Source organism: Stegostoma tigrinum, chromosome 17, assembly GCF_030684315.1.
Source record: "Stegostoma tigrinum isolate sSteTig4 chromosome 17, sSteTig4.hap1, whole genome shotgun sequence".
Classification (NCBI taxonomy): domain Eukaryota; kingdom Metazoa; phylum Chordata; class Chondrichthyes; order Orectolobiformes; family Stegostomatidae; genus Stegostoma; species Stegostoma tigrinum.
The window spans coordinates 19,605,369-19,633,211 of NC_081370.1; the positions used below are offsets into that span (position 1 = coordinate 19,605,369).

The window sequence follows — 27,843 nt, forward strand, 5'->3', positions numbered from 1 at the left end:
TACAGCATTCAGACAATGTTGCCGAAATACATTCCTGTGTGTCAGGATAACTAACCTGGGAGCTGACTCCCTGGTTAACTGCAGTGAGGAACCCTAAGCATCCCAAACATTGTAAAGATTACATATATTTTATTTAAAATACAAACTGGAGCACTGAGGTCTGATCTGCTATATTGCAGAGACTGAATGAGTTGTTTCTTTGTTTAGATGTTGAACAGTGTGGTCTTCCCTCCTTTTTACCTACATTGTCCACGCAATATTCCTGCAAATCTGTCTCATCTTATTTTCCATCTTATTTATGGATGAAAATGTGCATGTTTGGATTTAAAGGTGGTACCATTCAAGTTTACGTATTAGTAATTTACAGAAATTCATTATAAAAAATAAGTTTTATTAATATAAGAAAGACAATGGACATTTTCTTTTAACTATAGCTATTTAAAACAAAAAATGCTTGAAATCACAGCAGGTCAGGCAGCAGCTGCGGAGAGAGAGAGCAAGCTAACGTTTTGAATTGAGATGACTCTTCATCCGCTCTATGAAGAGTCAAGTAGACTTGAAACATTAACTTACTCTCTCTCTCCACAGGTGCTGCCTGACCCACTGTGATTTCCACCATCTTTAGCTTTCAGTACAGATTCCAGCAACTGCAGCAATTTGCTCCTACATTATGCTTTCACTAGTGTGAGGCAAGCTCCTTGTCTGACACACTCATATTTCAATTTCATGTGCCATCTTTGTGGCATTAAGTGTGATTCTTCAAATGATTGCTGTAGAAAGCTATTAGGACAACCAAAATTAGTTCCACACAACTGCCCTCTATTACAAATTGTAATCATCTATAGTGATTAGCTGTTAATGAAAATTGAAAGTAACAAAAGCTACATATTGCAGCTTATTGCTCTCACATCAAAGAAGCAAAAGTATTAATTACATGAATTGGCCCAATTAATTCGGTCACTTTGAAAGAGCAACTTGCCTTCAGTTAAATGGAGGCTTGAATGGGAGATCGTAAGAATAAAACCCATGTACCGATTATTATGATCCTGAATACCTCATGATTTGATCTTCGACTTTTGGAAATTGAAAGGTGCTGGAGTCAGCTCTACAGTCCCTCAAGCCTTTTCTTGATCAGCCAATATGACTGAAGCTGAACTTAACAGTTTCATGAACCTTTTCTTAAATCCCTACATTCCTTTAGCATCAAAATAAACATTTCGAATTTGGTTTTAAATGTAAGTAGTAATGAGATTCTGAGGCAGAGGATTCCAAAGGTTTACAACTCTCTTTACAATGAGTTTGAATACTGCTGTGGTAGATGGTGGAATCTGAATTTGATAAAATATCTGGAATTAAGAATCTAATGATGACTATGAATTCATTGTCGATTGTGAGAAAAGAAACCCACTTGGTTCACTAATGTCCTTTAGGGAAGGAAACTGCCATCCTTACCTGGTCCGGCCTACATGTGACTCCAGTTCCACAGCAATGTGGTTGACTCTGAACTGCCCTCTGAGCAATTAGGGATGGACAATGAATGCTGCCTGGCCAGCGACGTCCTCATCCCATTAATGAATAATAAAAAATAGCCTCCACCACTTTCTGCATTCCATACACGCACCACCCTCTGTGTGGAAGAAGTTGCCCTTTATATCTCTTTTTAATCTTTCCCCTATCACCTTAAACCTATGCCCTCTGGTTTAGGAGTCCCCACCCAGGGAAAAGACCTTGTCTATTTACCCAATGCATGCCCTTCATGATATTATAAACCTCTATAAGGTCCCCCCCTCAGCCTCCCGCCCGCCAGAGAAAATAGTCTATTCAGCCTCTCCCTATAGCTCAAACCCTCCCATCCTGGCAACAACCTTGTAAATCTTTTCTAAACCCTTTCAAATTTCATAACAGTCTTCTTATAGCCTGGAGACTGGAATTGCACACAATATTCCAAAAGTGGCCTAACCAATGTCCTGCACAGCTGCAACATGACCTCCCAATACCTATGCTCAATACACTGACCAATGAAGGCAAGCATACTAAATGCCTTCCTCACTATACTATCTGCCTGCGACTCCACTTTCAAGAAACTATGAATCTGCACTCAAAGGTCTAGCAACACTCCACAGTAAGTGTCTAAGTCCTGCCCTGATTTGCCTTTCCAAAATATAGCACTTCACATTTATCTAACTTAAATTCCATTTACCACTCCTCGGCCTATTGGCCCATTTGTTCAAGATCCCATTGTACTCTGAGGTAACCTACTTCGCTATCCACTACATCTCCAACTTTGGTGTCATCTGCAAACTTACTAACCAAACCACCTATGTTCAAATCGAAATCATTTGTATAAGTAAGGAGAAGAGGTGGACCTAGCACCGATCCTTGTGGCATACTGCTGCTCACAGGCCCCCAGTCTGAAAAGCAACCCTCCACCACCACCCTCTGTCTTCTACCTTTGAGCCAAGACTACTATTAATCTTAGAAAGACAAACTGACTACTCTAACTTTTCCAGGTTCACAAATTAATCAAGATCTCCTATTCATAATAGAGTAAAAAAGCAAAGGACCCCCACATCAGTCCTCTGCGCCTAAGTTTGAACTGCCAAGTTGCATATTGCATATCAAAATTATGACCTTGAATAAGAAAACTTAGCTTATCGTATGGGAGCTAGTTAGAGCCTCTGATTTGAGATCATTGTAAACTATCCCAAGTGTAACAGTGTCAACATTTCCACAATGTGAGATATCCCTTATTGGTTCAAACTGTAAGAATGTATGGTTCTGAAGTGTTTGACTCACCAGGTGTGCCAATTATTTTTTCTTAAGCAGTATCCCAGGCACTTGGCATTTCTCAGAGTTATTGGCAAAATTGAAATTCAATACAAAATCTTGCACTCAAATCCTTTTGAGGCTAAATAAATAAATAAAACTTCAAGACATTACAGCTGAGTACAGCACTTTCCTAATTCTCTCATGAGGAAACAAATTCACTGAGTTATTGTTGTTTAAACTGATTAACTGTTTGATATTTTCTGTCTGTCAGACTGACGGATCATGATAATTTATTACACGGCAATTGCAGTGTCATTTTTTACCGGTTGAGTAATTATTAACCCTGGCAAGTAAATAAATGCAATTCTTGATCAGAAGTGGCAAGTACTTCTTGTCAGTAGCTGTATATAATCAGTAACACAAAACTGTTTTTAAAAACCTTAATTTGAACACCTTACAGAAGGAAGAGTTTCAGCATTGCATTTCATTGCAAGAACATTAGAATTCTTGACACAGGTAGATCCTTGTATTCTGATTGTTCTTTTTTGTCAAACTATTTTACCAACCAACCCATTCAGATCTGTAATTACACACCTCTGGAGCAGGTGGGACATGAAACCATGCTGCTCAGTCCAGAGGTAGGTACACTACCACTGCCCCACAAGAGGGTCCTGAGGGAAAGGAGTACCATGTATTGGCCAGGAATCAAAACCAGACCATCCATGTGGCAGTTGAGAATTTGACCATTGAACCACCAATCCAACTAGTGATTTTTCTTCTTAAATAAGAGATCACATTTGATTCAGTGTTGTTGTTATTTAAACCAATGGTTTAGATGAGAATATAGAAAGCATGATTGGTAAGTTTGCGGATGACACCAAGATTGGTGGTATGATAAGACAGTGAAGGAAGGTTATCTAAGATTACAAGAAATCTTGATCAATTGGGTCAATGGGCAGAAGAGTTCCAAGTGGAGTTTGATTTAGATAAATGCAAGGTATTGTATTTTGGTAAAACAAACAAAGGCAAGACTTAGACAATTAAAAGTAGGTTCTTGGGTAGTTGGTAGAATAGAGAAACCTAGGAGTCCAGGTACATAATTCTTTGAAATTTGCATCACATATAGACAGGGTGGTTAAGAAGGCATTTAGCATACTTGCCTTCATTGCTCAGACCTTTAAATATAGGAGTTGGGATGTTATATTGAAGTTGTGCATGACCCTGAAGAAGCCTATTCTACAATACAGTGTCCTGTTCTGGTCTCCCCGCTATAGGAAGGTTATTATTAACCTAGAGAGGGTTCAGAAGACATTTACCAGGATATTGCTGGGAATGTAGGCTTTGAGTTATAAGGAGAGTCTGGATAGGCTGGGACCTTTTCCACTGGACCATAAGACATTCAGAGGTGACTTTGTAGAGGTTTATAAAATCATGAGTTGTATACACATAAGTGAATGGTAGTTGTTTTTCCCTAGAGTGGGGATTTCAAGACTGGGAACATATTTTAAGGTGAGACGAGAAAGATTTAACAAAGACATGAGGGGCAGTTGCTTTTTTTTTTACACAGAGCTTGGTTCATGTGTAGAATTAACTTCCAGAGGAAGTGGTGGATGCGGGTACAGTTGTAATGTTTAAAAGGCATTTAGATAAGTACATGAATGTGAAATGTTTGGGCCAAAGTGCAGGCAAGTGTGACTAGTTTGGTTTGGGATTATGGTCAGCATTGACTCATTGGACTGAAGGGTCTGTTTCCATGCTGTATGAATCTATGACTCTCTATGACTTGCACATGGTTCCAGTTTAGTTGCTAATGAGCTAAAACTAAAGAGTTAATGTGTGACCACCTTTCTATGATGACATCTTGAATATTCAAATATATTTATTTTTAGTTTTAACACTGTGTTCTACTAAGTAGTACAGATTTTACAAAGCAAGTCTGTAATAAATCCAAAAGGCCTTGTTTTCTTAAAAATCAGAGTTTTACACAAATTTTCCATATGTTGATGCAGCTGGTAGTCAATAACACAGATGCCGTTTGTGAAATAAAAGCACTGACCTCATGATACATGTGGGTTAAATAATGTTACATGCTTCAGATCCCTTGGCCACTATTTGTTTCTATCTGCTCTGCTTCATCCTTTCATAACAGTAATCAATGAGAGTTCAGAGTCAGTGTAAAGGCTGAACACAGGAAAACAAGAAAGAAATGCCAGCAGCAGTTGTGGAAGCAAGGTCATTGGGGTCATTTAAGAGACTGCTGGACATGCATATGGTCACAGAAATTTGAGGGTGCATCCATGAGGATCAATGGTCGGCACAACATTGTGGGCTGAAGGGCCTGTTCTGTGCTGTACTGTTGTATGTTCTATGTTCTATGTTCTATGTAAATTCAAAAATCTATATCACTGCTTCAGAGGGAGTGGATTGGAGGGTAATGGGGATCATTAGTTTGTTTTGTTGTGTTGTTCACTGTTGAAAAATCATTAGATGGTAGTTTCATTGTCCTTGAACTTGATTGAAATCTTTACTTCACATTTTTACTTTTTTTACTCTTTTAACACCTGTCTTTTAGGACGTCAATTTCTTAGAACTATATAGGACATGGATTGAAGTTTGAGTTTCCAATGTTTTACAGTCAAGTGTTAATGGCAACAATTTCAATGACTTGGAGGTCAGTGGATATTTGATATATCAGGGACCTTTTATGTAGCCATGGATAAATATGGGTCCAGGAAGTGCTGCCAATTACTCAAGCTCAGGCTGGACCCACTGTCATGCACCTGGGATTGACATTGTCATACTCATGGAATTATACCTTACAGCCAATATCCTAAACATCACCATCACTATCCTGGTTATATCTGCCCCACTGGCAGGGCAAACTCATTAGAGGTGGCAGCACACTTGGCCTAGATGTGCTCAACAGTGACTCTAGGCCCCACGAAATCTTACGACATTAGGTCGTACATGAGCAAGGAGATTGCTTGCTAATTATTATTTAACCATTGCACAACCTTGTCTGATGAATCAGTTTTCCTACATGTTGAATGTTGTCCAAGGTTCATTGTACAGAAGATGGCAAGGGCACAAAATGTACTGTGGGAGGGGGATTTCTATGTCCATCACCAACAGCAGCTTGGCAGCACCAAGCTGACAAAGCTAGTTGTATCCTAAAGGACATGGCTGCCAGAATGGACCTGCAGCGCATGGCAAGTAGACTAAACATGAAGGAAAAATGTACTTAATCTTGTCCTCATTGACCTACCTGTAGCAAATGCTTTTACCAATGAACCATAAATAGGAGTGGTCACTGCACAATATTTGTGGACATGAAGTCCTGCTTTTATGCCGAGGCTGGCCATCATGCTGTATTGTGCTACCACCATCTGAAACAGGGTAGATTTCGAATGGGTCCAGCAATTCAAACTGGGCATTCACCTGGGCTGCATCATTGTATCCAACCATAATCTGTAATCTCATCATCTGGCATATCCTTCACTCTCCCATTCCTCTAGGCCCAAGGATCAACCCTGATTCAAAGAAGAATGAAGAAGGACATGCCTATAGCAGCATTAGGTATATCTAAAAATGAGTTGTCAATCTGGTAAGGCTAAAACACTGGATGTCTTGCATATCAAGCGTCATATCAAGCATGCAAGAGAGACCCAAGTGATGCCATAACTGATGGATCAGATCTAAGCTCTTCAGTCCTGCCATATCCATTGTTTGATGAACAACTCACTCGAGGAGGCAGCTGTACAAATATCATCATCCCATTCATGGGAAAGGCATGCACTTCTGTGCAAAAAATAAAACACATGCATTTGCAAGCATTTTCAGCTAGAACTGCTGAAAAGGATGCTTAATTATGGCCTCCTCCAGGTGTGCCAACATCACTGATATTGGCTGTCAGCTAATTAAACTCATTCACATGATATCAAGAAATATTTGATGGGACTGGATACTATAAATACTGAAGACTCTGATACCATTTGGATAATGATTCTGAAAACCTGTGCTCTAGAATTAGCTGCACACCTAGCCAAGGTATTCCAAAGCAGTTACAGCACTGGAAACTACTCAACAATATGGAAAATTGCTCAGTATGTCCTATTCACAAAAAGCAGGCAAACTTCAACCATCAGTCTACTCCCTAACATCAGCAAAAGTGATGGAAGATGTTAGTGCCATCAAGCAGCATTCAATAATAACCTGCTCATTTAGTTTGGGTACTCTCAGGCCCAATCAGCTCTTAATCTCATTACAACCTTGGTTCAAAAATAGAAAAAATTGTTGAGTTCTAGCAGGAAGTGAAGGTCCCCTTGACACCAAGACACATTTGACTGGAGCTGCATGAAGGATCTCCAGATAAAACGGAGTCAACAGGAATTGGGGGAAAGCTCTCTGATGCTTGGAGTTACACATAGTACAAATGAAAATGATTGTAGTTGTTGATGGTCTGTCTCTCAGGACATTAGTACAAGAGTTTTCAGGGTAGTGTCCTAGGCCCAGCTATCTTCAGTTGCTTCATCATAAGGTCAGAGATGGGAATGGCTATAGGAAGGTTATTATTAAACTAGAGAGGGTTCAGAAGACATTTACCTTGAATACTGAAGCAATCTGTATCCAAATGAAGAAAGACCTGGGTATCATCTGTACTTGGGTTGCTAAGTGACTTATATTGGAATTGTCAATGCAATCAGCCTAGAATTTCACCATATTAACATGTTATTCGAGTCACCTGGTCCTTTGCTAGGAGTGGCAAGTATTAATGTAGAGGTATGCATGTAACCTGCTGGATTCGCCAACATGAAGACTTCAGACTGAGTTTAAACCTCAAAAGGTTGAACCATAAACCGCTTCAAAAACATGTACAGGTGCACAATGACTACAGAAACCTAAAGTAACATACGTTCACGACATTATGTGACAAACCACAATATATTACTTTCAAAGTCTAATTTTCATTCCTTTCCATACACATGCAGATATCTACTTGCTAAAGATTACACATAAAAAGGGAAAAGAAAAGTGCAGAGGGCAAATATACAAGTTTCTCTCCATTCCGGACATCTGAAGGATAGTCACCAACATTTTGTCAATACTTACAGAATACTCAGAGATCTAGATAGAATGGATGAGAAGATATTTTCACTAGTACTTGAGATAGGAGCCCATGGCACAGTTTCAAAGTGAAGGGAAAAACCTTTACAACCGCAGTGAGGAGGAATTTCCTCTGCCAAAGGGAGATGAATGTATGGAACTCAACTGCCACAGAAAGCTAGGGAGGCCAAGCCATTGAGTGTATTTAAGACAGAGATAGATAGGTTCATGATTAGCAAAGGAATCAAGGATTATGGGGAGAAGGCAGGAGTTTGGGGTTGACAAGCCTATCAGTCATGATCAAGTGGCACCAAACACTTGCTGAGCTAAATTCAGCTCCTATATCATATGGTCTTATGGTCAGATAGTTCAGGCACACTGTTGTGCCAGGTTGTACAGGATAAAAAATTCTCATCACTCACTTCTGAAAATGATGACATTTCACTCTCAAATCCTGGGAAGAGTGTCTGCAATCTGCTCTTGTTGGGGAAAAAAAGTGACAAACAGGAAGTCAATAATTTCATTGCTGATATCGGAAATGAAGGATTTGAAGGGAGCCAAACATCAGATCAAGACCTCATACAGATGCCTGTTCATCAGGAATTGGCATATTAAGTGGAGAACATGTCCACATTCATCTGGGTGAGGAAGGACTGTGCCAGTGGCGATGAGTATGACTTAAAATCAGAGTTTGACTATTTTCATTTCTTTTTAAGAACGTGATATCACAGAAGCCTTGGTCTGATTGGCCTACATTAGAGACCAACATGAAATAGTGTTGGATTCAGAATGAAATATAATAATCTTGTAGTATCCAATAAGAATGCTTTGAACAATAAATAAAGGCTAGTTAACTATATTAGAAATGGCATTACAGGTGATGTATCGTTCCTGTTGATGTGGCACCTGTGGATCCCTTTATGAACCAGAGCGACCATGTCAGCAGTAAGTATCTGCAGCTTGAAGAACTTCAAGTTGATGAACTAGAATCCAAGTATCAGACACTGCAGCATATTTGGAAAGGGCAGAGTTACCTTAATGCCAGTATTCCAGGCAGTCATACCCTGTCGCTTAAATATTTCAAATTTGGCCATTTGTCAGGGATGGGAGTGTATGACAAGTGAAATAGGTAAAGGGATCCTGAATGTAGACCTGGTGGAGCATGATTGAATGGCGGAGCAGATTTGTTGGGTTGAATGGCTTAATTCTGCTCCAAAATCTTATGGGTCTTTTGTCAAGTAGCTTTCACATAACTGTCAGGTAATGGCCACCTCAAATAAGGGAGGGTTAATTAAGGGCAGCCAGGATAGATGTGTCAAAGGAAAATCATGCCTGATTATGGTATTTGAATTCTTTGATGCAATAACAGAGAAGGTTGATCAAGATAGTGTTGTAGTGATCAGGCATATGGACTTTCAGAATGCATTTGACGAAGTCACACGTACTGAACTGATTAAAATGATGAAATTTAAGAGAAAATGGTATGTGGATATAAAATTCAGTCAATAACAGAAAGAAAAGAGGATGGTACTGATGAATAAACACCAAAAGAACTGTGGATGCTGTAAATCAGAGACAGAAATAGAAATTGTACGAAAAGCTCAGCAGGTCTGGCACCTTCTAGCCAGATTGCTGTCTATCCAACTGTTTTTGCCCAACTCGTTGGGATCTATCTCCACCTATCATTTACTCCTTACTCCCTCCCCACCCTATCTTCTGTATTTAACCAACATTTTCCTAGCTACCATCAGTTCTGAGGAAGGTTCACTCGACCCAAGACATTAATTGTGATTTCTCTCCAGAGATGCTGCCAGACCTGCTGAGCTTTTCCAGCAATTTCTATTTTTATCTGGCATTGATACAAGGTTTTCATATCAGGGAAATGGTTTGAACTCTTCCCCAAAAGTTTATCACTCTTGTCGAGGTGTAGCAGAATTATAACATTTGCAGTTGATACAAAACCTAATTGTAGATAGCAATAATGAGATAAGCTTCAGGGTAACGGACATGATATGATAACAACAGAAGCATGGGTGATGGAAATTAATGCATGAAAATGTGAAATTATGCATTTCAGGGAATTAATATGGAAAGACAGTAAATGGCATGATTTTATGAAGTGCCAATTAGCAGAAAGACTACTGTATTCATTGGCATGAATCCTTAAAGTTAACATGATGAGTTAATAAGCTGTTGCAAAAAAAATTATTTGATGTTACAAATAGAGAAATAGAATATTTATAAACTCAAAAGATCATGCTTGGACTTCAGATGACTATTTCAGCCTCAGTTTGATCGTTGTGGACTATTCTGGGCTTCAGTGAAAGATATAAAGCTCTTTGAAAGAGTGTGCAAGAGGCTGACGAAGATGTCACTAGAAATAATGCATTTCAGTTATAAGGAGGAGGGTGGAAAAGTTACAACCATTCTGTTTTGAATAAATGAGGTCAAGATGTAATCTAATAGAGGTTTTCTGGACAGCAAGAGGTTTTTATACAGCACATAAAGGGGAAGAAAAAATCTTTTTGCCTGTGAGTTATTATCTAGATGTCATAAATTCCGTATCATTGGCAAAAAGCTGAGGGAAGAAATTGGGAAAAATCTTTTCATCATCAAGATTTTAAATGTTCCATCTCAAAAGGTAGTGAATCCTGATCCATAAACAAATTTAAAAACAGACTTGGACAGAAGCACAAGGCAGAGGTGGTTGCATTGTTACATACAAAATCCAGGAAAGCAAGACTAAGCATTCCCTGGGGGAAACCATACTGTACTGTCTTTGTTGCCTTTATAGCATATAACCCAAAACTGTACAATATACAAAAGTGCAGTGTAGATTCACCAATTACATCTTGCCTTACATATTTTGTACCTCATGCAATAAATTCAGCATCCCAGTCATCTTTTCTATGGTCTTCCCCGATTGAAATATTGCTTTCTATATTGTGTGAGCCTGAACTTCAACAGTCTCTGCTTTTCACATCAGCCAGTCTTCTCCCCTTCATTTGAAATGTAATTAGCAATTTTATTTTAAAACCAAAGATGGATCAAATGGCCACCTTGTCCACTCCAATATTGTAGTTTTCTATGAATCACCTCACATTTACTGGAAATTTTTTGCAATTCCACAATGGTATCAACAGAAGTGAACAGCCTCCTTGAATTCCTAAAATTACTTTTCATGCCTTTTATTTAAAATGATCACAAAATTTCAAAGCTGCTTTTTCTAGGTGTACATCAAAATCAGTGACACACACAAGGAACAGATTTTACCCCAGAACCAAACACTCAATATCAACTTGTCTGAGAAAGTGCTCAGTTTCTATTGGTTTCATTCCTTCCAAACAGCTTTCAATGTAAGCTGTGTTTTCCCTCTAATTACATATCCCTTAACTTTCTTTAATGTTGAAAATTGCCAAAAGGTGCATGCACAACACATTCATTGCATTTTCTACATCTACCTCACATTTTCCATAGGTCCATAAGATATACAGCAGAAAGATGCCACTTGGCTCATCAAGTGTGCCCTGCTGTTCACTGTGATCATAGATAATCTGATAACCCTCAACTTCACTTTATTGCTTTTTCCCCCTTCACTCTGATACCCTGACCGATTGAAAATCTGTACCTCAACCATAAATATAACTTAATTACCCAGCCTCTATTATACTTCTACAGCACGCTGTGGTAAAGGATTTCACAGGTTCACTATCCTCTGAGAAAAGAAATTCCTATTTATCTTGATCCTAACTTCGTAACCCTTCCCTGTGAGATTTTGTTCTCTGGTCTGATACTCTTTCATAAATACAATCTTCCACAAGCTACCTTGTCAATTCCCGAACCATCTTGTTTTTTTTCAAAGAAAGGTTAGCTCTCATTCCCCTAAACTCCAAGGAGTACAGGTACAATCCACTCAATGTCCCCTCATAAGAAATTCCTCTGTACCCGTGATCAATCTTGTGAACCATCTCTCAACTGCCTCAATACGGGTACGTTTTTCCTCAGATAGGGAGGCTAAAACTGTTTATTTTATTCTTGACGTAATCTAACTATTGCCTTGCATAGTTTTAGCAAGAGTTTCCTATTCTAATACTCCTTTGAAATAAAGGGAAGCATCCCATTACGGGCTGAACTTGGATGTCCTGTGATCCATGCACTAGGACTCCCAAATCCCTCTATACTGCATTTGTGTGTAGCTTTTCTCTATTTAAGTAATAGTCAGCACTTCTATTCTTCCTGAAAAAGTGCACAACCTCACAATACCCCACATTATATTCCATCCGACAAGTTTTCACCCATTCACTTAACCCATCTTAATCCTTTGGAGTTTCTATGTGTCATCTTCATTGCTTGCCATCTCACTTATTTGACTCAACCGCAAACATAGCAATTGTACATTCACTTCCCTCATCAAGCCTCCATATACCTATATATACACCTATATGTAAAATACATAGTAAATATTGTGGACTCAGCACTGATCCTTGCGACACTCCACTAGTTACAGGTTGACATGCTGTAATGTCTTCTATGAATTAGCAAATCAGCTACTTAAAATATACTACATTCAGCATTATGGGAACCTTATTAGTTAACCTATGGGTGGTAGTTTATCAAATATCTTCTGAAAGTTTAAATGAATTACATATACTTGGATCTGGACATACAGTTGCAGATTACATCTTCCACCTGGTTTGGGATATCCAACACAAATGTGATCACGATCTTTGTTTCTGGAGTAGGTTGTTTTGGTCAGGTGTAACCAGTGGTTTCTTAACTCAGACGAGAGTCAATGAATGAAATCATTGAAAACCTATCACTATCACAGAACACATTTAACAAGAAATGAATGGATTCCCTGCCGTGAAAGCATGTACATGAAGACTGTGGAAATTAAAGACAAAATATAAGATTCCAGGGGATCATCTGGTTTGCTCTATTCTTAGAGAGAGAGAGGCGGGGAGAGAGAGCGAGAGCGAGACAGCGGGAGCGTGACAGATGTCCATGGACCTCAGCAAACCTTATCTATCCTGCATGTTACCGCTTCAAGAAGTCTAAAAGTTGACTTCTTCATGAAGCCAAGCTGACGCTGCTTGATCATATTATGCATTTCAAAAATTCTAAATTCATTCTGGTCTCAATTATTTATTATACATTTAAAGACATTCTTGCTATCGATCTTGGCATTACTTTTAATTTGACTCTCAAAGATTATTTTCACCCTCTTTATTTCCTTTTCATCATCTTTTGTTGGTTTTTAAAACTTTCCCAGTCATCTGGTTTACCACTAACCTTTGCCATGTTGTTTGCCTTTTCTTTCAATTTGATAATATCCTGTCAACTATGTTTGTCTCATCTCTTTTGTAGAATCCTTCATTTTGCACTGGGATATATCACCCTAATTAATTTTCCTTTATCTAAGTATTTAATAATCATATGATGAATAAAAATCTAGATCTCCTACCAGTGATATTAATCAAGCAATTTCTAATGCTGCAAGTTAGCTCTGCGTTCTTTTTGAAAACTGTTCTTGGGGCTTGGGCACCCCTAGCAAGGCTGGCATTTATTGTCCCACCCAAGTTGTTGTTTGAATTGCGGCTGGCAAACTTTCTTCTTCAAACACTTCAGTCCAGTTTCAGTGTGGACAGAGCAGATCTTCCCCCACATTGGATCTGAATCAGATATTAACAGACCAAACTGCAAATGAATAGCCCCACTGCACCTTCCCCTGCAACCGCCAAAGGTGTAACACTTGCCCATTTACTTCCTTCCTCCTCAGTATCCAAAACCCAAACATAGCTTCCAGGTGAAGCAGCACTTTACCTGCACTTCTCATAATCTAGTCTATTGCTCATAATGTGGTCTCCTCAACATTGAAATGAAGTGTAGACTGGATGACCACTTCACAGAACATTTGCATTCTGCCTGCAAAAACAGAACCTGAGCTTCCAGTTGCTTGCAACTTTAACTCACCACCCTGTTCCCTGGCCAACCTCTATGTCTTAGGCTTGCTACAGTAAAGTTCAGTGCAAGCTGGAGGACCAATACCTCATTTTCTGCTCAGGGACTCTGCAGGCCTCCAGACTCCATATCAAGTTCGATCATTTTAGGGCCTGAACTCCCAGGTCCTAGCCCAAGACCCCATGCACCAGGCCTTGTTATCACATAGTCTCCTATTACACACTACCTAACAACCCCCAGTAACAGCTATTCACCCTTCCAAACAGATTGTTATCCACTCCTTTGTTTGTCCAATTGTTCTTCCCTCTGTTTGGGCTCTATCCCCACCTATCATTTATTCTTTACCTCCTCCCCCACCCTATCTTCTCAATATAATCCGAATTTATCTAGCTGCCATCAGTTCTGAAGAAGGGTCACTGGAACCGAAACGTTAACTCTGATGTCTCTTCACAGCCCTGCTAGCTTTTCCAGAAATCTCTATTTTTGTTGTGGATGAAGAACTACCTGCCTAAAAGACATTCCCGTGCGAGGAAAAGCAAGGCCTCCAAAGGTAAAGCTCCCTGAATACAAAAGAGGTAAAGAGTAAGACGAAGCTGAGAAAAAAATTCAGATGATAGATGGTCATATTGATCTGAAGGGAGACCAAAACTCAACATAGAAAACCAAAAGGGAAATGCTAAAAGTAGTAACTCAGGCAGTGAGAAGTATGATGACAGGCCAGAAGCTCACATTAAAAAAAATCTAATCCAAAAGTCTTCAACAAGCATTATTAATGATAAATGGATACTGAGAGGAGAAATGGATCAAATTAGACATTGAAAGGAAATATACATTTGGAAGCAGACGGCTAAATGGGAAGTTTGCCTTTGTCCTTACCAAAGAAAGTGATGCTAAGTCCATGAATGCAAGGATTTAAAGTTAGCTGTGTGACAGGAAACAGGTGGTGATTGTTTTTTGGTCTGTAATAAAGTATATAAAGGGACCTATCACCACTTCATTACTATGACCACTGCTTGGTATATCAATATCAATAATCTTGGGTATACAGAGAACAATTTCAAAATTTGCAGTTGACACACATCTTTGAAATGTTGTTAACTGTACGGAAGACAGAGCCACAAACAAACTGGAGGAATAGATCAAATTTAAAGCGAGGTAAGAAGTGATACATTTTGTTTGGACAAGCAACATTAACTAATGTGTATGATTCTTAATAGGGTGCAGCAACAGGGAGTAACAGTGCATTGTATAACGTAATTGTTCTGAAGGGGTTAATGTTGCAGACTTTGTTAAACTCCACCCAATTAGACGTCATAGAGTCATGATGAAGTTCAAGAGGTGAAAAGCTCAGATTCCAATGGAGACAGATGGGTCATCACTGAATTGTGATTAGATAGTTAAACAATAACTAAGGCTATATCAACAACATACACTCCAACAGCACTTGATGCTTGACACCATTCAGGACAAAGCAGGCCACTTGACTGGCACCAAACCTACAAACATCCACTTTCTCCATCATTGATGTTCATTAGTATACACTGCTGCTATCTACAAGATGCACTGCAGAAATTCACGAGGTCTTTTTAGGTCACACCTTCCATACCCATGACCACTTCCAACCAGAAGGACAAGGGCAACAGATACACGGAAACACTACTCCCTGCAAGTTCCCTCTGAGCCATTCATCACCCTGACTTTGAAATATATTGCTGTTCTTTGAGTATCATTGGTCAAAATCCTGGAATTCCCTGCTCAGCAACATTGTGGGTCTGCCTACAGCACATGCACTATAGCAGTTCACGAAGGTAGCTCACCATCATCTTCTCAAGAGCGACTAGTCTTGTGAAATAAAACTGGCTCAGCCAATATTTCATGGATGAATTTAAAAAACTGTAACTCGTATCTATTGCGTTTATACAATCAATTGCATCTTATGAAAACAAACACTTCTTCTCACCAAGACTTCCCAGGGGTTTATCCTCCACGACTGCTAACCAAATGGGCCCTCAGAGCCCATATAGAAAGGAAGATCAGCAACATCACTCAATCCTAACCATTGGATGGTAGAGGTGGTTCCACAGCAGATGCAACATTGTGTTCAGTGGTTAACATTATTGCTTAAATAGTACAACATAACAATAGGAGAAAAAAAAATCCACTGGATATAGGATGGGAAAAAAAACATAAAACAAGTGACTTTGCTTCTTTAAATATTTTACCACTTTAAGAGTACCAAGGCAGTCAGCCAGCAGATGCAAGAGATGAACAAGCAGCAGAACTCCTGGGAGAAACAGCAAGGTAGAAACAGCACTTCTGACTAAAACCTTCACTTCAGGCCTGGCAAATAGCATAGGCAAAGTATTGTGCGCTAGTAAAAGCTTACAAAACTAGTACCACTCAGCAGTTACAGAGTCCTTAGAAAATAAGGATCTATGGAGGGCAGTCCTGATTTGCGATTCGGCTGGGAAGTATTCGAGTTCAGTGAATAGTGTCAAAAATCCTTGCCAGGCATGGGGTAAACCCTTCACTTAAAAACGCAAAAGACCAGGCTAAGAAAGACGGAAGTTAAGGAAGGAATACTGTCAGACAACAACAAGCTTTGTCACATACAATAAAGGCACCGCTACAGTGAAGTTAAGGACCATTAATTTAATTTCTACTGAGGCTGCAATATTAGAAACATCACAGGATAAATCTGATGCAATTAAAAGGAAACTTCACTGAAAATGACCAAGTCAGACAGAATACTTTTAAGATTGGGATAAGAATAGGACATTAATAATCATTTCCTGATATTGGTGGCAAGACTTAAAGTCATGGCCACTAACATTTATTGGAAAATCTGAGATGGGATGTACATTGTGCTTTAGGCTGCAGAAGGTGGGAAAGTGACCATTGCGCCTGCGAAAATTCAGGAAATTTCATCTTGGCTGCAGAAGGCAGGAAACTGAGCTCTGATAATTAATGGTCAACATCAACTCTGGAGCTTTTAAGTCAGAATTCATAAGATACAAAATCATCATTTGAATTATTGTTGAGTTTTTGTCAGATCAGTTATAATCCAAAGAAGATGTGACTTTGGAGAAAGATATTCAAATTGTGCTGGAAGCAGAAATCAGGATGACTCGCAGGATTTGTCTGAAAGAAGCAAGATAATCTTATTACAGGAGAGAAATGGAAACCATGTATTTTATGAGGTACAAACACTCTTAAGACACAAATTACAAAGTCAAAACAAAGTGTGGCCAAGCAATGACGGAAAAAATGTTCCTTCCGGAAAGCTATAGGTGATTTGGGGCAACATTGTGGCACGATGGTTAGCACTGCTGCCTCAGTGAGGGACCCAGGTTCAATTCCGCCCTCGTGAAACTGTGTGGAGTTTGCACATTCTCCCAGTGTCTGCACGGATGACCCGGTGTCCACCCGTAGTTCAAAAATGTGCAGGTTAGGTGGATAAGCCATGCTAAATTGCCTGCAGTATTCAGGGATGTGTTGATTAGGTGGGTTATAGGGGGATGAGTCTGGGTGGGATGCTCTGGGGATTGGTGTGGACTTGTTGGGCTGAAGGGCCTGTATCCACACTATAGAGATTCTATGATCTAAGTAGGACAGAGTTTCACAGCAGCAAGGATTTAAATGCTTCTTCATACAAAGTTACTAATGTGATTGAACTATCAGTATTGGAAAGTATACTCAAGGCATTCTTTAGGAAAATTGGCAATTCAACTGACTGGAGCTTGACAAAACCTATTTATGTCAACAAATTTCTCTTTAATTTTAAGCTTGATACAGGGGCAACTGTTATGGTCCTATCAGTTCAAATGCCATGGCTGGAAATAAACAGAAGTTACAGCTTATAGAAATGAAGGTACCTGTTCTAGGTAAAGTAACTCTCAACATTAAAGGTACGCTACAAGTCACAAAACAATACAAAGGATGTTAGGTATACAGACTGCATATATATTACTTTTAAATCAGGAAACCTCACTTGAGTGGAAAGTTATGCTTCACCTCTTTATATTCAAATTGCTGAAGAGCTTGAACACGGTGGGTGTAAGTTCTTTTGAGGTGGAATACATTAAATTGTTTGCTGGATTAGGAAAGTTGATATTGAATACAGCATCACATTTGGAAAGGACACTGAACAGTTATGTCTCTTGAAAACTCAAAAAGATTCCACATCCCTTAATGAATAAAATTTAGAAGCAACTTAAGGAAATTAGCCGAATGGACAGGCATTTCCCAGGTGACAAGACCACATGAATAGTGTCCAAGCATGATTACTGTACCCAAATCCAATGACTCCATCAGAAAATGTGGTGACCTAACAGAACTCAAAGTGGAAGAGAGGGAAATCCATCCGATATGAATCATTGGCTAGATTTTAGTAAAATTGTTTGAAACAGTAGTTTTCACTCATCATGATGCAAACAGTGGATTTGGGTAGTAACCATTGGATCAGCATCAAGACTGTTTACAGTCTTTACCAATCCATCTTGGAGATTTTGCTTTAGTAGGCTTCCATTTGGCCTGAGATTTTTCAAAAATGGCTATGTCTTATATTTAACGCAGTTAGAAGATGTAATTTGCCACATAGAATCTGTTTCGATAAATGAAAACATGATTATAGGGTCTGTGCAATTTTAAATTGTTTACAGGTTGACAGGTTTACCCTCAAGGAAAGAAAACATACTTTCGAAGGGATTTATTCTCATCTTGAGAGACATTACCAACAGCAACACAATAAGGCCACATCCAACAGAATGTGGAAACAATGAAGGAGCTTTTTAAGAAATTGTTTCTTGGAAAACAGGCAAGATAGGCATAGGCAGCATTGTTGCCCATCCTTAATTCCCCTCGACATGAATGAAATGGCCATGCAAGTCAGAGGGCAGTTAAGAGTAACACAGATTACTATGCATCAGCAGTTACAAATAGGCCAGTCCACACTTCTTTCCCTAAAGAATGTTATTGAGAATCAACTGGATTGTTACAACAATTAATGGTAGTTTTATAGTTGCTATCTCAAAAATTAGTTTTCAATTCCAGAATTTGTTGGTTGGGGTAAGATTCCACCAGCTGTCATGATGATATTTGTACCCTTGTATCCAGACCATTAGCCTGAGGCTTAAGATTATCAGTCCAGTGACATTACCGTTACTAGATTTTATTGTCACATGTACTCAAGTATAGGTATACTGGAGTAGTGACCTGCAAAGATTTTTAGGCATTGTAAACGAGTTGGGGAAATATTTACCTCACTTCATAACAACCACTGATCTCTTGAGCAGTACAATCATTTGAGTTCATTGAAGTTAACTAACTTAGCAAAAAAGAAATGAACGAGTTATTACAGCAGATCTGATTTTAATGTCAACACAAGTTCAAGAGCAACATTTAACTTCAAAGGATGAATCCCAGTGATACGTAAACAGCAATCCTCCAATAACACAACTGAGGACATAAAAATATCTATTTCGTCATAATAACATAAACAAAGGTGACAGAAGATGTTCAAACTGATCAACAAGTTGAAGTAAAGCATTTTCATACTTCAACATAGATGTTTCAGTAGACTGAGAAAGATTTGCTTTTTAAAATGAAGATGAGTTGCATATGACTATGAGGAAACCAGACCTACACTCTCAGATTAGGACACGGTTAAGGAGGAATTACCTGGCTGCAAAATACTAAGTACTTCAAAAGAATTTTTTTCCCCTATGGAGTGCCATTTTCCGTGATAGTTAGTCATGAGGTTTAAGGTCCCTCGGATGATGTTACCAGGGAACTACCTGAGTTATCAAGAAAAAGTTTCTCTGTGAAGGAATTGCATGAAATTAAATAAGGCAGAGACAGATAGATTGTTGACTAGTAAGGGAATCAAGGATTATGTGAAGAAGACAGGACAACGGGGTTGAAAACATATCAGCCATGATCGAATGGTGGAGCAAACTCAATGGGCTGAATGGACAGGTTCTGCTCCTATGACTTACAGCCTTATCTCTTAACCAATTGTAATGGACCAAATATTATGTTTAGAAAGAACAACATTCCCCTTAAAGAGATAAGGGAAAAAAGATCTCAGAGAGGAAAATTATTTATGTGCCAATTAAGGTCAATAGTCATCAAGGTAAACCCTACCAAATTTCTAAGACCAAACAGGATATGTTCTGCAAGAATTGTGAAAGCTCAATTGTTTAGTTTGAATTCATTTAACTAATAGGTCATTCATTTAACTAATAAGGGTGCTACTTGTTCTTGACAGAAATATTTAGAGAGCCACAGAAAATCCAATGCAGTAGCCTACTGCCTATCAGGCTTCATCCTCAAGTAGCTACCTAACTCTTTAAAATTTGCCAATGGAATTAGCCTTTTTAGGTATAGCATTCCATTTTCCGAGATGTCAGTGAAAAATAAATCTCTTCTTCTCCGCTCTTGATCCTTCACCAATCATTTAAAATCCATAACCTCTCATTGTTGTTCCATTTGACGGAAATAATAACTTTCCTCTATCTACTCTATCAAAAATGATCACCTTAAATTTTTTGAGGCCACTCCTACGTTTTCTCCATTCCAAGAAGTCATCCTAACTTTTCTAACCTCTCTTTGTAATTGAAATCCCACATTCTTCATAGATCCTGTTAAACCTTCTCCGTATCATTTTTTATGATCTGGACATCCGTCCTGAAGTATGGTACCCAGACCTCACCGCAACACTTCAGCAGAGTTGTAATTGGTTAGTTTATAAAGGATTTGTAAAGATTTGTCTGACGTGAACTCTTGGACTACCTATCAACTTTCCATCCCAAATTTAAAAATTCACATAAATGGTCACTGGTATCCCTCATTTATGTTTTTCAGAAACTTGCTACTTATAGCATACGGTCTTTTCATATTCCTTTCCAAAGTATATTGCAATTTAATATGCAGATATGGGTTTGACCTGCAGTGCTTTTCTCATTCCACTACCCTACATCAAATTTCTCTTTCTTCGAAGAAAGCTGGCAAGATGGCAGCAAGTTAAGTCACTTTGCTCTGCTTGCCAGTTTCTTTTCCTTTTTCCCTCTTCTCCTGTCTCCCCTTTGCAGTAAGTCTATCCCTCGACCTCCGACCTTTTTAACTACCTACCTGAGGAGTCAGGTTGAGACCAGGAACTGCATGGTGGAAGCTGAGCGAGCGGGCCGTGTCCTGTCATGACGGCGGATCGAGTGCGGGCCAGAGCAACATTGGTGGTTCAAGAGTGGGCTGGTGAGAGCAGGCTGGTGAGGCAGCAGTAGCAAGAGCAGGGCTGGTGAGGGGACAATAAATGGCAGTGACAGCAGGCCGGTAAGGAGGCAGCAGATGGTGGTGAGTGTGGGCTGGTGAGGGGACAGCAGTCGGTGGTAAGGGGGCAGAGGATGGCAGTGAGAGCGGGGCTGGTGAGGGCGCAGTAGATGGCAGCGAGACCGGGGCTGGTGAGGGGGCAGTAGACGGCAGCAAGAGCAGGCCGGTGAGGGGGCAGCAAATGGCGGTGAGAGAGGGTCAGTGAGGCAATAGTTGGCGGTGACAGCGAGCCTTTTGTATAGCAGCAGTGGCCACCTCCTGGTTGTCCTCGCTATTGTGGAAATGGCACTTGGGACTCTGAGATCTGGATTTTCTTTTTCCCTTGCTTAACTTTTGGCTCAGTTAAGATCTTTTAATTCTGATTTTTGTAACCAAGTAAGCCCTGGTGAATGACGACTTTGTGCACTTTTGGCTGTACTTAAGTATTCCTATACTTAATATGTGATATAAATAAATAAATAAATAGATTATACTAATTTGATTGAAATAAACCCTGTTATAGTTATATCAGTGGCACCTCTCTATTGGAAGTTCTGAATTACAGGATGTTGGAACTAATCATTCTCTGGTCACCATCTCCTTTGATGTCACAAAATTCGTAGTCTGAACATTTTTGGTCATTATTAAGTAAGAAACTAGTATTGTCTCTCATGGTTCCCCTTGACAGAGTTATGAAGCTGTCATACATTTATTAACTCTGAACCACTTACAGTATCATACTCTTTTTTTTCTCCTCTGTGGGGCTAACTGCCTTATAGTGCACTCCAAATACAAGTATAGCAAATCATAGTGTAATGGTGCTCCATAACCAACTGAAAGATAAATCTACTGCATCCATCATTCATATCCTGTTCAATATTTACAGGTTTAATTTCATCCTTCATAGCATTTTCCCTACATTCAGACCAGTAAAACCATTTTGCTTATTCCTACATTTGCTTCCAATGCTTCAGGGAACATTTAAAATGAGAGCATTCAGTTCCACAGAACAGATAGGAGAAAAGCTGATTTTGAATAAATCATCAATACTGAGGATGAAATTAACAAAATTACAGGAAGATGTTATTGGTTCTGCAAAAGAGACAAATTTAATGCAACACAAATTGAAGTAGCATGTTTTCGAACAAAGACGGGGTTGGAATGGGGTTGGAATACTTGCAAGTCGTGAATCCAGGTGAGGTAGGTAAACAAGGGGATCTACACTGAATTACTAAACGTTCTACCACAGGTTGGCCAAAACAAATCAAGTACAAGGTACTGACTGCATCACTATCGAAGGAGTCATGAATGGAGTTGAGCACTGTGCAGTAATCATCAAACATCCTGACTTCTAACCTTAAGAATTGAAGGTCATTGATGAAGCAACTGATGATGTTTTGACCTAGGATATCACTCTTAGGAACTCCTGCAGAAATATAGAGAAATAGAATTGATAAGTGGGGAAGTTACTCTAAAATTGTATCAAAAACTGCTCAGATCATGCTCAAGAGTAGTGATGCACTTCTGGTCACAATATTGTAAAAATCAAACAGAGGCACTGGAGCGGGTATACAGAAGTTTAACAAGGATCCAACCAGAAATATTTGGGTATACGTTTCAGGAAGGATGAACAGGCTGACATCTTTCCTTTTGAGGGAACAAAGAAAAAGGTCAAGGCCTGGCCTAATGAAGATCTTTAAAATTCTTAAAGGTTTTTGATAGAGTGTAAAATAAAGGAATTACAAGAGGCATCAGTAATATAAAGTAACCAAACAATCCAAAAGGGAATTCAGAAAAAAAAACTTGTTTATACAAATACTGCTTAAAATGTGGAACTCACTACCATAGGAGTGGTTGAAGTGAATAGTATAGATGCATATGAGGTGAAGCCACCTGGCATATGAGGAAAAGAGAACACAGGATTATGTTGATGGATTTCAATGAGGAAAGATGAGAAGATACATGAGTGGAAGATAAACATTGGTTAGGTTAAATAGCCTATTTTTGTGTTGTACATTGAGGTTTTATGTTCCAGGTTCAAATTCCATTAATTCTAGCCTCAGAATTATGAGAATTTATGAGAGAATTTTGAAGCAAGGCTTCATTGAGCTTATTGGGGTTACCAATTTTGATCTTAAAATATGGGAATGTATTTGGGGATTAGGCATTTAAAAACAAAAACAAAAAAAAATTGCTCATGGTATGTGTTTGTCACTAATAAGGCCAGCATTTATTTCCCATTGCTAATTGTCCTTGAAATGGTGGTCGTGAGCCACTTACTTGAATTACTCCAATCTGCGTGTTGTAGCTACATCCACAATGTTATTAGGAAGGTAGCTCCAGCTTTTAAAACCGTGACAGTGAAGCATTAGTAAAATATCTGTCAGGATGGTCTGTGACTTGGCGAGGAGCTTACAGTTAGTAGCATTCCCAGCTGATAGAGGGCAGGAATTTGGAAGGTGTTGTCAAAGAAGGCTTGGTAAGTTGCTTTAATGCATCTTGGCGATTGTACTCTGCATTCCACTGTGTGTCACTGGTGCAAGGAATGAATGTTTAGCATGGTTAATAGAGTGCTGATCAAGCAGTAACTGCCTGGTACTTAGTAGGATGTAATGTAACTTGCATCTTATCAGCCCAATCACAAATATTATCCAGGTCCTGTTGCAGGGGATTACTGATTACTTCAGTATCTAAGCAATCCTGAATGGAGTTGAATGCCGTACAGTCATTAGAAAACATCCTAACTTCCAACATCTAGCTTTTATAAAGCAACTGAAGATGTTTGGACCTAGGACACCACCCTGAAGAGCTCCTGCAAAAATGTTCTGAAGCTGAAATGATTGACAACCAAACCACAAACATTTTCCTGTCAGTGGACAGTCATCTCGTAACTCTGACTGACTTCAGTTCTGAATAGTTCTTTGAGGTCACATTCTGACAAATGCTACCTCGATGAAAAGGACAGTCTCTCTTGCCTAACTTCTTGAACTCAGCCCTTTCGTTCTACTTTGGATCAAGGTTTCATGAAGGTCTACAGCTGGGTACCTTTGGTGGAATCCTTGAAAAGCTTAAATAATTAGAATTAATGTTCTGCAAAAAAGGACTGATTTTACACCTTCAACTCAATTAGTAGCAGGGAAGGGAGAATTAGATTGAAACATGAAGCTGTCTACTGTGTTAAATTATCACTCTTTGGATCTAGTCATGCCTATTATAGACTCCATGTTATTTGTTAAAATATAATCAAATGCAATTTCCCGTTTGTTGATAAAGTTAATATTAAAATTATAAGTTGTTAGATTTATTTTATTTGTCCTTTATTAGAATTATTAAAAAATGATTTCATTAGGATTTTCTTTACAACTAGATCACAGCTGTTATTTTCAAGACCTTCACTTAGTTGATGACTAGAAAATACTGTAGATATATCACAAACTGAGAGCTTCTGCTGCCTGCTGTCTGTCAGGAATGAACTCTAACCCCAGCATTAAGTAAACTGGTGTTATGGGAAATAATCATGTAAAGAATTTTGTCACTATTTTGGTTTGGGTGGAATGGCTCGAAGGACTGGGGCCTTTTCCACTGTAAGGATTTAACAGGGAGCATCAAGTATCTGACAGAGTACAAAAGGTGAATTGCAACCTTTGGTTAAAAAGGTAATATCATTCTCAATTTTTTGTAAAATACTGCTCTAAAACAACTAGTACTGGATTTTGTTTTACATATGTTTAAAAAAAATCAATTATTATCAACATGGAATCAGTTTCAAACTATTGAACAAGCACCCCAAATAGACTACAATTCAATTTGACTCTACAACTGATCAACAGTCTGGAAGCAAAGCTTAGAAGCAGCAGCATGACTGAAATAGGAATAGGTATTGATACTCTTTCTCAGATGGCAACACAACGTTGCTCAACTCATCCAATGACCACTCACCAGAAGCCATAAGGGGCTACAGGCCTCAAGTAGGTGAAGCAGCAGATTAATTTTAAGGAGACATGTCACTACATGAAGTACAATGGAAGAAGAATTAGGCACTTTTACTGACATGATTTGAGATCCAAAGTCTCTGCATTGAAGGGGTGTCTTAAGATTTATTTTACTAATTTGTTTCAACTTCTTCATGTGGAGACTGAGCATACATTCTACTTTGAGAGGGAATTACAGGTCATTATATTTTAAGAGGACAATCAATATTTTTCTTGGCAGAAAAGTTGGGTGCAAAAGAATTTCATGATCCTAGAAACGTGTCCACACTATGGAGGTGGCAACACCCAGTCTTGAATAGATCAATGTTCATGGAAAAATAGGACACATGAAGGTTGGAACAGTTTAAAGGAAGTCAAGCTCTGCACCATAGGTATATTTTTCAAGAACCATTTTATTTCTATGGTGATTGTTGATGTGAAGCATTAATGAGAAAGTCTTTTCTTCAAATTCGTAACAGGCTTTATTCATGTTATTTTTGCTCTCCCGTGAGTCGGCATTTTATGTAGCTAAGAAAGCTGTTCCCCAATGTTACATCATCAACTGGATAGGAGAGAAAAAGTCTTTTCTCACAAATCACATTGACTTCTTCTTGAGAAAGCCAAGAGGACAACATTTACAGCACATGTAACAACAAAAGCGAAGATATTGCTCATGGTAGTGATATCAAAAAGTGGGATGAGATTTTCATCCTCAATGCTGGTTGATAATCTGGAAAAACTGATCATATCTCTCAATGAAGCAAATATTAGGGGGCTCCGAAACTGAGCAAACCATCCACCTGGTTACAACTCAATAGTGAAGAGCATATGATGCACATAGCATAAACATTTGTCACAACTTGTAAAGTACATTTGCATAGAAAGTTCAGACATGGTTCAAATGGCCGATTCCTGGCTGAAACGTTTGTCTTATGACAAGTTGAACAGAAAAAACCTGTGCTATTGGTGTCCAGAAGAACGGGGTGAAACATAAGTGGCTTGACAGGATAGATAGTGAGACGATGTTTACACATGGGTGAGTCCAGAACTAGTTGGCACCTTAAAACAAGGGGTGTCCCATCTAAGATGAAAATAAACAGAAATTTATTTTCTCAGATGGTCATCAGTCTCTAGAATTCTCTTCCACAGACAGCAGAGAAGACTAAATCATTTAATATATTTAAGGCTGAATTGGATTGATTTTTAATCCACAGGGAAGGGTGATGTGAGGATTTGTGGGTGGGTGGGTGAGCAGGTGGGGTGTCAGAAGATCTGATGAGCCAGGAGTAAGGATTTAAGCCAACAATCAAATAAACCATGATCATATTGAATGGTACGGCTGGGTCGATGGGCTGAATGGTATACTCCTGCTCCCATTTCTTTCTTATATCTTAACATTTAAATTTGGGAAAACACAATCATAATGGTGTAGTCAGACATACTGGAAAAAGCAACCCAATTTAGCTTGATGGTAATAGATAATATCTTTGTTTGCACGGCAATATGTGCGAAAGAATCTGTATCTTACTCAGGAGTATTCCAGGACAGAAAGGTTTAAAATTGTTATGGGGATGCAGTTCAATCACAGTGAAAAGATTCTCATTAATCTTACACTTGACTTTAGCAAACAGCGATGCCAAAGAATGAAAAACAAAAGCTTAGGAGACCCTTTACCCATTTCATCGTAAACCTTCAGAATCAAACCCCTACTAAGCTCAAGTTCAACATATATTTATGCTTTCAAATAAGTTTATTGTCTTCAGCAAAACCACATTAGCATTATGCCACCATACTCTCTGCTAATGTCACTAGTTATACAGAACCACGGGCTATTGGATCAGGGGTTCAAACCCCAGCATCGCAGATAGTGCAATCTGAAGTCAATAAAATCTGAATTAAAGAGCTACCCTAATGGTGGCCATGTAACCATTATCATAGGAAAAATACCTGGTTCACTAATTCCCCTTCAAGAATGAAATCTGCCAACCTTACCTGGTTTGGTCTATAAGATACCAGAACTACAGCAATGCCCTGTGGGCAATTAGGGATAGGCACATCGCATATCCCCTGGAGTAATTTTTTTTTTAAAAAATGCCAACATCCTTCCAATTCAATGATTCTTTTTTAAAAGGCTTCTAGTCATTTGTAAGCAAGGAACGGTATATTTTTGCTTTGTCATATCAAAGTGCTTTGAAAAATTTGCTCTTTTAGCTTTTTTAAAAATATATATTCCCTTTGAGAGTCATGAGACCTTTCAGAGTCACAGACCTCCTGAGTTTTAAAAACATGCTTATTAAAATCATATATAAACCAATATTGAAACTTCCAAATGGAACTATTGCTTATACACCAACTAACTCAATGAACAGTCAACAATTTTTTAATCTTCAGTGATTAAAGTAACTGGAGCACTCATAATGTGAGATACAAAGAGATAACAATAGACAATAACATTGTGGCAACTGAGATGCAAGATGAGTGACCAACAGATGGTTATACAAGCCTTTAATTAAAGCATCTATACTTAAATCATCTGACAAACAGACAGCATCATATGCTTCAACAACTCACATCGCTCTGTCCTCTGTGTAAATTAAATCTAAATTCAGAAGAAAAATAGATATCAGTGTGTATATATTAAATAGAATAATGAATTTATAAAGCTCATTAAATTAGGCATCAGGAACCAACTGCATTGCAGTAATGATATTTTATTCTGGTTCAGTAATGAGCA

At 38.7% G+C, this 27,843-nt stretch overlaps 1 protein-coding gene across 2 annotated transcripts in view; it reads right to left on the bottom strand.

Moving 5' to 3' along the window:
• Positions 1–27,843, bottom strand: part of LOC125459215 (synaptotagmin-7-like) — a 637,664-nt gene that overhangs the window by 52,999 nt on the left and 556,822 nt on the right. The gene's annotated exons all lie outside the window — the stretch shown is intronic.